This window comes from Peromyscus eremicus, chromosome 4, assembly GCF_949786415.1.
Source record: "Peromyscus eremicus chromosome 4, PerEre_H2_v1, whole genome shotgun sequence".
Classification (NCBI taxonomy): Eukaryota; Metazoa; Chordata; class Mammalia; order Rodentia; family Cricetidae; genus Peromyscus; species Peromyscus eremicus.
In genome coordinates this window covers 142,466,106-142,479,268 of record NC_081419.1, presented here as the reverse complement: position 1 = coordinate 142,479,268, position 13,163 = coordinate 142,466,106, and positions in this window count along the sequence as shown.

Here is a 13,163-nt window from a genome sequence, read left to right as displayed (position 1 = left end):
TTCTGGGAAACAAACTTGGGTCCTCGCAAGAGCAGCATACACACTCTTGACTATGTATCCATCTCCCCAGCCCTTTAACTACTCTGTAACCAGAGGGAAGTTGGAACAGCAGGGCTTGGGGGTTGGGGTCTTCTCATAACTACTTCCCCCTTTCACAGCTACGTCTAATACATTGGATATCTAAAGTGACCCAAACTTCCTCAACCTTAGTTTTGTTTTAGACACAAGGTCTCACTCTGTAGCGCAGGCTGGCCTCAAATTCAAGACCCAGAAGGATTAGCCTTCTGCCTCCTCAGATTACAGGCCTCCTGGGATTACAAACCTTCACGCTGCTCACAACATGTGGCTCGCATCCAGCTGTTATTTGAAACTTCAGACCTCATGACAGTTCTGACATTTCTGTTTATATGTAAATAGGGTGTAGGAGCCTAGTAAGGTTTGGCAGGGTTTCCTAAGATGTGGTTTCTTAAACGTCCATCTCTGTTCAGGGTCTAAATGAGAGAAGCACTACCTTGTTGAGAAGCAAGAGCCACACTGAGAGAAATCCAAACTTCCCTTTTGACTTGAAATGACATTTGGTCATTAGGTGGCGCCAAAGAGCAAGCCAGAATGACCAAAGACGTTAAAAGTCTAGGAATGTTGTCTCAGGTTCCAGTGTCCGCCAGGACTGGCAGATAAGGAAAGGTCGGTCACTATTAGGAAAAACAAAAACAAAAAAGCAGTTTAGAGCTGGGAAGTGGTGGCACACGACTTTAATCCCAGCACTTGGGAGGCAGAGGCAGGTGGATCTCTGTGAGTTCGAGGCCAGCCTGGTCTACAGAGTGAGTTCCAGGACATAGAGTGAGAGCCAGGGCTACACAGAGAGACCCTGTCTCAAAAAAAACCAAAAAAGGCATCTTGGAGTGGGACTGCTTAGTCACATCTTGGCCAGAGCTTCCTACTTTCTTCCGTCAGTAACATGAATTCATTTAATAAAAGTAGTCGTGCAATCATCTCACTTTTATATGAAGAGATGATTTGTTTTGAGTAATAAACTGGGAAAACACAAAACAGTGGTGTTTGAAACTGTCCGGTTATGGGCTGAGTCAGTAGTGTGCTGGTCTAACATGGGGAAGATCTGGGCTCCATCATCCCCACGCCCACCCCACGGTGCATGCTTGTGATCTCAGAGGTCTGGAATTAAAAGCAGGAGGATCAGAAGTTCAAGGTTAACCTGAAGCATGTAGCAAGTTGAAGGCCAAGCTGGGGGTGAGGGACGGGACAACACACCCTTAAATGCGAAGTTGGAATCTCCCAGAGAGCCCTGCCTTGGGGCTGGGTTTGTCTCCCTCCTTCGTTTTCTCGGGTCCTTGATAGCTGATCAATTCTTACTACTTCTGGGTCTCCGCTCTTGGCCAGAAATTCTCTACTTTCATATGGGCAATAATAATGACTTACTTATTTTAATGTGTGTAAAACACAGGAAATCCCACAGCATACAAGATTAGGAATCCATTGGCCTGCTTTTGTTTGTTTGTTTGTTTTTTCGAGACAGGGTTTCTCTATGTAGCTTTGGTGCCTGTCCTGGATCTCGCTCTGTGGACCAGGCTGGCCTCAAACTCACAGAAATCCGCCTGGTTCTGCCTCCAAAGTGCTGGAATTAAAGGTGTGCACCACCGCCATCCAGCTCTTTTTTTTTCCTTAAATATTTATTTGCTTATATTTCAAGTGTACGTGTTTTGACTGCATGCACAACTGTGCACCATGTGCATGCAGTACCTGTGGAGACCAGAAGAGGGCAGCACTGGATGCCCTGGACCTGGAGCTATTGATGGCTGTAGGCCACCATGTGATGTTAGAAACTAAACTGAGGTCCCCTGCAGAACAGTAAGAGCTCTCAGCCTCTGAGCCGCCTCTCCAACCCCCAAATCTGACTTCTTTACCAAAGTATTTCTAGCGTGCCTGGCACAGTGTACATGCCCACTAAAATTAGACAGCTCACCACGATTATTTCTCTGTTTTACAACAGACACAGGAAGTATTATAGTGCAAGGAGAGGAAGGGTTGATGGTCCACAGCAAGAATGGGAACTAATGTCCTGGATTAGTTACTGTTTGTTGGTCCTTCCATACATTTTTCTCTTTATTAAAATCAAATATTTTTAGCCAGGCAGTAGTGGCACACGCCTTTAATCCTAGCACTCAGGAGGCAGAGGCAGGCGGGTCTACAGAGGGAGTTCCAGGGCTGCACAGAGAAATTCTGTCTCAAAAACAAACAGAACGGTATGTGTTTGGTTTGCCTGCATGTATGTTTATGCACCACATGCATGCAGTGCCCATGGAGGTCAGAAGAGGACCCCTGGAACTGGAGTTACAGACAGTTGTGAGCCACCATGTGGGTGCTGGGAACCGAACTCCGATCCTCTAAAAGAGCAGCCAGTGCTCTAACCACTGAGCCAACTCTCCAGCCAGATACATTTCCTCTTAACGTTTAAGGAAAAAAACAAAACATTTTACAGATGAAGAACCTGGGGCTCAGGGAAGTTAAGGAAGAGCTGGGAGCATAGCTCAGTGGTAGAGCCCTCGCCTAGAATGTGTAAGGTCCTGGGTTCAATTCCCAGCATCACACACACAAAATGGGAGCCAAATTCTGGAAATATAAGTACAAGTAAAATGTGTTTTCAAGCCATGCCTAGCCCACAATGAACTTCTGTAGGTGGTAACTCTTTCCATCCTTCTGGGCATGACCACTCCTCTGCCTCTGCTGTCCTGTCAAGACGTCCATGTTCTGTCAGGCCAGGAGTGATGATGTCACCTCCCCAAATCAGGCAAGGGGCCTGCCTTGAGATACGTCTAGATTCTAAGTGGGGCACCTTAGTCTGTTTAGGTACGATACAGTAAAGTGCCATAGACTGGTTAGCTTCCAAACAACAGAAAATCATTTCTTATAAGTCTAGAGACCAGGAGGTCAGGCTGAAGCAAGCCCCAGGGCAGATGCAGGCATGTGGGAAAGATTGTTTGCTCACAGACACATCTTCCAACTTCGTCCTCACCTGGTGTTTCTCAAGTCTCTTCTTTACTTTGAATGATATTTTTAATTATTTCTTGAAAATTCCATGCACTTATACAATGTGCCTTGAGCATACCCACTGCCCCTGGGGTCTCCTTTAGAAGGACACTAATCCATTCAGTAGGGCCCCACCCCCATGACCTAATCACTTTCCTTCTCAAGGTATGATTTTGAAGGAAAACAAACATTCCTACCTCAGCTGACAGGACAGAGGAGGACAGGGCAATTTAATCAAGTCGAGCCTACCACACAAAGCCCCACATACCTGCTCCCCACTTTTCCCCTTGTTAGCTAAGGATATGCCTTCTAGTCTCTTAAAGGCTGTGCTGTATGGGGAAAGGGGGCAGAGACGGTGTTTTTTGTGTTTCTTTATTTTTGAGACAAGGTCTCCGGTAGCTGAGGTTGGCTTTGGATTCTCTAGGTAGCCAAGGATAGCCTTGAACTCATGATCCCCACTGCCTCCATCTCCTGGGTTGGAGATTCCATGCTGGGGATGGAATCCAGGGCTTTGGGCATGCTAGGCAAGCGCTCTACCAACTGAGCTACATCACCAGCCCGGGCAGTCACTTTTTAAAATTATTTATTTATTTGTTATTTTGTGGGAGTGTGGGGTACATGCATGCCACAGTGTGCATGTGGAGGTCAGAGGACACCTTTGTGGGGTTGGTTCTCTCCTGAGGGTTTTCTGACAATTGAACTCTGTGTCAGGCTTGGGGGTAAAGACTTTTACAAAGCCCCTCCACTAGTTTCATTTAAAATAACGTGTGGATGAGAATGTGAACTAATAAAGCCAACGTGACACTCTGGGGACCTTGTTAAAAAGCAGATTTCTGATCTCTGTGCTTCTTATGTTTGAATCACCTGGGGAGCTGGTGATTCAGTGCAGATTCAGGGTATGGAGAAGCAAGCGTATATCCATGGACCAAGAAACCCGTGCAGGAATGTATGTACTTGCCTTGCTCATAATTACCAAGCTGGAGAGCGCCCTTTGGCAGGGCAAGGCACACAGTGTGGTGTGTTCACACACTGGATTATGGGGGGAATGAAAACAGACTCAGCTGCCTGTGGCAACATGTTGAATCACAGACTACCAGATTCCAGGGAAGGAAAAACACTCAATGAGGGAGGCAAGACTGTGCAGAATATTGTTTAGGTGATGAAATGTGTAAGTAAAGCTTACCAAAAAACAAAAAAAAAAACAAAAAAAAAAACAGCGGTAGTGGAAGAGGCTGGCAGAGGAGTGAGAAGCTGATGGATTTGCTGAATCCAAGCATGCGCCACACCTCAGGTGGGAGCGAATCTCAAAGGTGGTTTGGCTTGAGTTTTTGTTTGTTTGGAGGCAGGGGTCGCCCTGAAGTGGCATAGTTATCATCTTTACATGTCAGTCAAATTTTGTTGTTTGAAAACTTTAAAGTTTTTTGAAAAACTTAAGGCCTGAAGAGATGGCTCTTGCAGAGGACCTGAGTTCAGTTGCCAACACCCATAGTGTGCTGCTCCTGCTGCCTGTAACTTCAGCCCCAGCAGAACCTGACACGTTCTCCTGGCCTCCAGGGAACCTGCATTCCTGTGCACATACCCCCACACAGACACACAGACGTCTACACACAGCTAAAATAAATATTTTTAAATTTTTAAAAAACATTTTTTCTGTGTGTAGATGTTCTCTCTCTCTCTCTCTCTCTCTCTCTCTCTCTCTCTCTCTCCTCCCCCCCCCCCCCCGTGTGTGTGTGTGTGTGTGTGTGTGTGTGTGTGTGTGTGTGTGCGCGTGTGTGTGTGTGTGTGCATCACGGGCATTCAGTGCCTAAGGAGGACAGACTAAGGCATCATTCCCTACAACTGGAGTCACAGATGATGTGAGCAGCCATGTGGTTGCTGGGAATTGAACCTGGGTCCTCTGGAAGACTAGCCAGTGCTCTTAACTGCTGAGCCATCTTTCCAGTCACCCCAACCTTAAAAAAAAAAAATAAACAAAAACCATCTTTTTTTTTTTTTAAGATTTATTTATTCATTATGTATACAGAAGAGGGTGCCAGATCTCATTACAGATGGTTGTGAGCCACCATGTGGTTGCTGGGAATTGAACTCAGGACCTCTGGAAGAACAGTCAGTGCTCTTAACCTCTGAGCTATCTCTCCAGCCCCAAAAACCATCTTTTTAAAAACTTAGACGATTGTGAAAAGATTTATACCAATAAGTCAGTCACTCAATCACAACTTCACTACACTTTTTTTCCCCTGTTCTCATCCCTAGGGACAAGTCACAGGCCACCTCTCAGGCCCCTCCTTCATTTCTAAGTGTGTGTGCAAAATCTGTGTTCTGCTTCATACACTGTTGTGTGTGTTTATATGTGTATGCTTCCTGTCCTTTGGATGTCTGCATTTGATACATTCTGAAGCATTTTCAACGTCTGTGAGCACAGAAATCCATCGGTTTTGTGTTCTCAAAGGTGTGTGTGGGTTGAAGCTGGTGTGAAAATATGGGAATCTGCAACTCAGAAGAACAGGGCCTCCCGTGCTTGCTTCCTTCGAGTATATTCCATGAAAAACAGTGTCTTGTCTAGTTAAGTGGGACTGAGTTACGGCTGAGTGTTAGCTATTATTGTGGAGAAGTATAACACGATCCTGTCATTACGAATAATTAGTGACATGTAGAGCGCTGTCGCTGCCTCCGCACACAAACTTGCTCGTCACAGTCACCCTGACTGTAGCAGCATTATTGTGTCATCGACGGAAAGTGGGGAACAAATGGCGGCTTTCAAAGACCACACAGGAGCTGAGATGGCTCAGTGGTCGGACTGTCTGCGCTACAAGTGTGAGGGCCTGGGTTTGAATCTTCAGCACCATAAAAAGCTGGTACCTGTAACCCCAACATTGGGGGTGTGACAGATTGATCCTGAGAGTTCACTGGCCAAATGAGGAGGGGTTTTCTGTTTGTTTGTTAGTTTGTTTGTTTGTTTGTTTTGGCTTATTGAGAGACCCTGTCTCAAGACAAGAAGGTCAAGGACGATAAAGGAAGACACTAGACATCCTGTTCTGGCTCCACGCGCTCCTGAGTGGGCACGTGCACTCATACACTAATATATGTGCAACACACACCACAGAGGGACCAGGAGAGTCTTCTCCTAAGGCAGAAGTGTGCTGTCTGTCTCCTGACAGAATCCTTGAGTTCTGAAGAGCCATAGGCTCTCACTATTACCCTTTGGCCAACCAATCATTTATGTGCAAGTGGCTTGGCTTTCTCTATGGAGGAAGGGAAGAGGGAGGTGATGGGTCTGTCCGGAATGGAATGAGGAAGCAACTCCAGCAGCTGTTAGGAGTGAGAAAATGCAGGCTTGGCCATGCCATGGGCCCCCACCCACCTCCGGGAGATGTTGCTGTCACTTGTACAGACCCCCTCTGCGTGTTGGGACTCAGTAGCAGAGTTCCCCAGTCTACTTAGGTGTCATCTCAAAACCTTCAAGGGTCAGAAGTAACTTCCTCTTCAGTTGAATTTGCAAAAGCCCCTGATTATCAGGAAGGATCAAAATGTATCGGCTGCGGGCTGGGGAGATGGCTCATTGGGGAAGCGTGCTTGCCGCACAGCAGAAGGACCTGAGTTCAGATCCAAGCACCCATGTAAGAATGAGCATGGTCCATGGACAAATCTGCAGCTCCAGCATCGGGAGAGCAGAGAGGATACAGGGATGGACTGCTGAGGCTTGCTGCCTGCTGGCCTAGCTTCGGGTTCAGTGACAGCCCAGTGTGAGTGACAGAGCAGGACACCCGATGTCCTCCTCTGACCTCTGAACATATGTACACACATGTGCAGACGAACCACACACACATACATACACACTCAAAAGTTATCAGCTAGATTTAAACAACCACCAAAAAAAAGAGTTGATGTGAAAACTGGGCAAAAGGTAAAAACCATGGCTCCTGAGCACAGGCCCTGGGGTTTGTTTTCCACAATTTTTAGTAATGATCCTTGAAATCAAGTCATTAAAACTTGGTAATTGCCCAGCAGTGGTGGCCCAAGCCTTTAATCCCAGCACTCAGGAGGCAGAGGCAGGCGGATCTCTGTGAGTTCGAGGCCAGTCTGGTCTATAGAGCGAGTTCCAGGACAGCTAGAGCTACACAGAGAAACCCTGTCTTGAAAAAAAAAAAAAAAAAAAAAGGTAATAAACTCAGTATAAAATGTAGTAATAAACGCAGGACTAGAACTTTGACCAGATGTCAAGCAGGCTTGAGACTCCAGTACTGAGCACTGAGGTAAGAGGTTGGTTGCATATTCCAAGATCGCCTGAGCTACACAGGAGACCCTGTCAGAAAGAGAGGATAAGAAAGGACAGCAGAGGTGCTGGAGAGATGGCCCAGAGATTAAGAGCACTGGCTGCTCTTCCTGAGGACCTGGGTTCAATTCCCAGCACCCACATGGCAGCTCACAACTGTCTATAAATCCAATTCCAGGGGATCTGACACCTTTACACCAATGCACATAAAATAAAATTTAAAAAAATTTAAAAAGAAAGAAAGAAAGGAGAGCAGAAAACTTGATAATTGCCCAGCAGTGGTGGCCCAAGCCTTTAATTCCAGCACTGGGAGGCAGAGCCAGGTGGATCTCTGTGAGTTCGAAGCCAGCCTGGTCTACAGAGTGAGATCCAGGACAGCCAGGACTGTTTCACAGAGAAACTCTGTCTCGAAAAAACAAACAAACAAAAACAAAAAGAAAGGAAAGCAGAGAGAATAGAAAGGCAGACAGACAGACTGGCTAGAACTTTAAATAGCTTGTAAAATAGCATAGCATCCTTTCAAAATCAAACCAAATGCTGGATATGGTGGCACATGCCTTTAAATTTTTTATTTATTATTTTTGTTTAATTTGTATGGGTGTGTCACCTGCACATGTCTGTGTGTCACATTTCTGGTACCCAAGGAAGCCAGAAGATGTCATCAGATCCTCTGGAAGTGGAGTCATAGGTAGTTGTGAGCCATCAGTGGGTGCTGGGAATCAAACCCAGGTCCTCTGGAAAAGTGGCCCATGCTCTTACCTGCTGAGCCGTCTCTCCAGTCCTGGTGGTACATTACCTATACATGCCTAAGTACATTACCTATACATGCCTAAGTGACCTGGCCACTGGGAATGAAAGGGAACTTTAATCTTGGCACTCAGGAGGCAGAAGTAGACAGATCTCAGTGAGTACAATCAAAGTGAGTTCCAGGCCAGCCAGGGCTACATGGTGAGACTTGTCTCAATAAACAAATAAATACTAAGGAGTTCTTGCCCTAATATTGGTGGAAAACATAATTTCCATTTTATCTTTTCTTAGAATCAAATATGCAGAGAAAATTGCGATGTTGAGTGACCATTTTCATCAATACAGTTAACAGAATTAAGACAGTTGGTAGCAGTGTGTGTGGGAGACGATGTCAGGCCATGGTCTGTCTCCTCTCCCTTGTTGGGATGCGGGGAGATTGGTGTGATCATTTTCCCATCCTCTCTTCTGGCATTCTAGTGTGGTGCTTGCATTCACTCAAGAGAAACCAGGACACTCTTGGGGAAGACCTTGCATGCTGGCAGCCCAGTCCACACTAGCACAGGCAGGCCTGGCAGAAGTTCCGCTGCCCAGGAGAGCAAGTGAGTAGAGGATGGTGTCCTCACACCATGATTATAAACAGTGACAGCATTTCAAGAGATCCAGCCAGGCATGACGACACACGCTGTTAATCCCAGCACTCAGGAGGCAGAGGCAGGCTGTTCTCTGAATTTGAAGCCAGCCTGGTCTACAGAGTGAGTTCTAGGACAGCCAGGGATACACAGAGAAATAATCCTGTCTCAAAAAAACAGAAAAAAGAAAGACGAGAGATCTTAGCAGATACTATGCAGTAAGAATGAAAAGGGGATCTCTGGGTCCTGTGAGATGGCTGGACAGGAAATGGGCTTATCCCATTGCCCGAGTAAGTATAACATAGTATCAAGTGTCTCTGGATGTCACCCTCAATGTACCCTTTTTCCAGGTTTCCTGAGGGGATTTCTGTTCTCAGGATTTCTGGTCCTGAGACAGTCCTGGGAGACACTAAACCAAAGCATGTGTGTGTTTTCAAGTCTGTCTGCTTATGGGCTGGGAGATGGTTCAGCAGGTAAGGGAGACTAGACACCACCCTGACAACCTGAACTGGGTTCACAGAACCCACATGGTAGGAGAGAAACGACTCTCAGGTTTTCCTTTAGCCTGCATGCACGCGCGCGCGCGCGCTGCGCGCACACACACACACACACACACACACAGGTAAATGAATGAATAAATAAATAAGTGTGTGTGGGGAAAAATTGAGACAGGATCTCATTATGTAGCCCTGGCTAGCTTAGAACTCACTATGTAGACAGGTTGTCCTTGAACACACAGAGATCTCCTGCCTCTACCTCCCAAGTACTGGGATTAAATAAAGACACATGCCATTACACCTGACCTGTTTTTTTAATTTAAAAAAAAAGATGTAAAGAGTGTGGATGAGATCAAAGAGATGGCTCAGCAGTGCAGAGCATGTCCTGTTCTTCTAGACAACCAGAGTTCAGTCCCAACTCAGGACTCCCTGTAACTCCAGCTCCAGGGAAACCAATGCCTCCGACCTCTGGAGACATGTATACTCAAATGCACATACCCACCAGGCGCACACACATACACAGAATTTAAAAATAAAATCTTTAAAAAATTTTTAAGGGGGTTGGGGATTTAGCTCAGTGGTAGAGTGCTTGCCTAGCAAGCGCAAGGCCCTGAGTTCGGTCCTCAGCTCCGGGGGGAAAAAAAAATGAAAAAAAAAAAATTTAAATCGTTCTGCATAGGTACAGCTGCACACATATACCAAAGAAAACTTTTATTAAATTATGTCTTGGAGTTTAACCTTAAGTGACTTCACCCAGCATTACTTACACATGCCTAAGTAGATTGACAACTGGAATCCAAAAGGAAGCTTAAGAAAGCCAGCCCTGCCAGTGCCAAATACCCTCACGCACGAACACGTGGCCCTGGGTCCGTCTGGCTGCTAAGCCCTCGGCGCCTGCAAAGCCACCTTTGTTCAACTTGTCACATCTGCCTTGATGTAAAAATACCGAGTCTCAGGTCCCCACCTCAAGAGTTCGCCGCTGAGTACTGCTGGGTCTTCTTGAGCGGTGGCCACCACGTGATTCTCAGGTTTGGGCAGGCTTGGGGCACAGCCCTGTTTTAAGTAACTTCCCAATCTGAAGAAAGTAAACACCTTGAGGGGACGTAGGTGGCTTTCCCGATCCTTGTTGGATGTCGTTCAGAAGGTGGAAGGAGGGGTCCCCCTCGGGTCTCCACAAGGTCCCAGCTAGTCTGAGCACGAAAAGTCAATTAGCCAAAACCCCCGGGACGGGACCGCGCCTCAGTCACACAGTGGGTGGGGCCTGCGCCCTGGCTGGCCCCAAAGGCCTCTCCTGTGTGGTCCTAGGTCCTGAGTCCCGGGACAGGAACGGAGGGCAGGATAAAATAGTACAAGTTACAGGCCTCGCCTCCTGAATGCAGGACTTTCAAAATCTGCTTTTTAATTTGTTATTGCATTTGTGTGTGTGTGTGTGTGTGTGTGTGTGTGTGTGTGTGTTTTGTCCCATTTGTGGAGGCCAGAGGACATCTTACAGGGATGAGTTCTCTCCTACCATGTGGGACAAAGGATTCAATTCAAGTCATCAGGTTTGGTGGCAAGTGGTTTTGCCCGCTGAGCCATGTGGCCAGTCCCATCTACTTTTTTTTTTTTCTTTTTTCTTTTTTAACTGGCCGCAGGAAAGAGTGCATCCTGCAAACTGGAGACACTCTGTTCTCCTTAAACTGTATATTCGGATGCGCAGGTGAGCGGACGCGCCATGAGCCCAGGTTCTTCTCCACCTTGCCTGTGCATGAGAAAACCCCTGCGAGGTTTAGTGAGAAATATTCTAGGATCGCGGTCCCAAGCTGGACCAATTAAGAGGGACTGTAAAAGCTCTCCAGCCCGCGTGGCAGCGGCCACGGCCTCACGTGGGAGCTCGTTAGAAACACAGACGTGCGGGCCCCACCCCAGACTCACCGAGTCAGAATCTGCATTTTAACGAGCTCCCCAGCGACTCGGGGAGCACATTAAAGTCGGAAGAGGGCTGGCGCTTCTGCAATTTTAATGAGCCAACGAATCACCTGGGATCTCGTTAAAATGCAGACAGGGTTTCTCCGACCTGAGCGTGCGCGCGCATCACCTGGGGAGCTTGTTAAAATGCAGATTCTGGTGTGGCGGGGCCGGGGTGGAGCTGGAGCTCGTGCGTGGGAGCGGGGTTCCCGGGACCCCTGAGGTCCTGGCTGCCGGCCAAGCGACTGTCAGGACACTTGATAAATCGTCCTACCGAGCTGACGGGCGGCGGGGCCGGGACATGCGCGATCCGGCCTGTCGGGGGGGTGTGCCTCCGAAGTCTGGAAACGCGCGCTGTTCCGAGGCCACTGCTGGGGACACGCCGGGAGCCTCATCTTCGCGCCATGTCGCGGCGCAAGCAAGCCAAGCCCCAGCATCTGCGCTCGCTGGAGCCGCAGCCCGAGTGCAACGAGCCGGGCAGAGCGGCCCCGCGCATAGCCGGGGAGCGGGGTGAGTAGCCCCCGGACGCCTGGGACAGTGGCTCCGACGTCCCCAGTTTCTCTCCCCACCCCGGGAACTGTGTGGGGTCGGGTCTGGACGGAGGAAGGGGCGCGTGGAATAGTGCTCAAAGCTTCCAGCCCCAGTCCTGGACGAGGGAACTGCTGCTCTGATGTCCCCCAACACTCCCCAGTCCCTGGACCTCCCCATGAGTATCATATCTAGGCAGGGGGAGACTGGGGTGAGTGGAAGGGTGCAAAAAGCTTCCAGCTTCAGCTCAAGGACCTGAGGACAGCTGCTCTAATGACCCTGTCCCTGCACCCCTGTAGATGTCAGGTGAGGGGAGTACGTGGAATGGTGCGCGAAGCTTCCAGCTCCAGTCCTGGGACTTGCAGACAGTTGTCTGAAGTCTCTGTCCCCGGACCCCCGCAGGTGTCAGGGCGGGGGCGGGGGGGGGGCGTGTGATGGTGTGCAAAGCTTCCAGCTCCAGCCTGGAGACCCAGACCTGGGCGCGTCCAGCGGGTCTTTGTGAATTAGACGCGCGTGTCGCTTACACCCTCCACGGGTCCGCTGCTCCTCTCCGGGAAAGCACTGAGAACCGCGGGTTCACCTCCCACACTGGCCGGAGGGATGCGTACAGCCGGGAGGGACGAAGCTGGAGCCAAGGACAAGATACCAGCTCTTCTCCACCCAAAGACAGAACCCAGGAGGCTTTAGGACCAGGGTGGGATGGATTTCAAGTGCGTTTGTTATCCACCTCCCGGAGAGGGAATCTTCCAAGGACCTGAAGGATGTGTGAGGGGGTGAGTGACTGGGTGAACAGTGTTGTCAGGGCAGCTGAGAGGCTGGGGCCTGGTGGATGGAGGTCGGGATACCCCTGGGAAGTGCGTGGAGCCATGGCGAATTGGGCAGCACGGTGGAAACCAGAAGGCTCTCGCTCCCCCTCCCCCCTCCTCTGCCGGGTGGACCAGTTGGGAGCGGTGAAGTGACAACTCCTTTCTGAGTATCTTAGGTCGTGCCCCCCACCCCCGCTAGAGGATCCCTACTCCAGAAGAGCCAAGGAAAGGGGAGCCTTTATAAGTCTATGAATTCCTCAGTCACCCTCGGGCACGTGCCCCCAGGGAGGTTGGGGCTCGGCACTCCTAGAGCACTTTGTAGATTCCTCCCGTCTCTTCTTTCTGAAGCTAGGGGAGGGGACAGGAATTTTAAATGGACTTTATTCCCTTCTCCACCTGCAGCTTCTCGGGGTGTGTGTGGGGGGCGGGGGGTACTCTGTGCGTTTCTGATCTCAAACTCCGTTTCCATATCCCCCATCAACCTCTGGGAAGATTCGCCCGGTGAATTGGCCCGGCTCGGGTGAGCATTACTCTCCCAGGAGGCGCGCTGGTGTGTGTGTGTGTGTGTGTGTGTGTGTATGGGGGGGGGGGTTTGCCGAGGACTCTTTCAAGTAGTTTATATTCTAAAACCTAATAAGGGGCACCGTAAGCCAGCCACCGTGAAGTCCAGCTGGCACAGGCTGGTTAAATT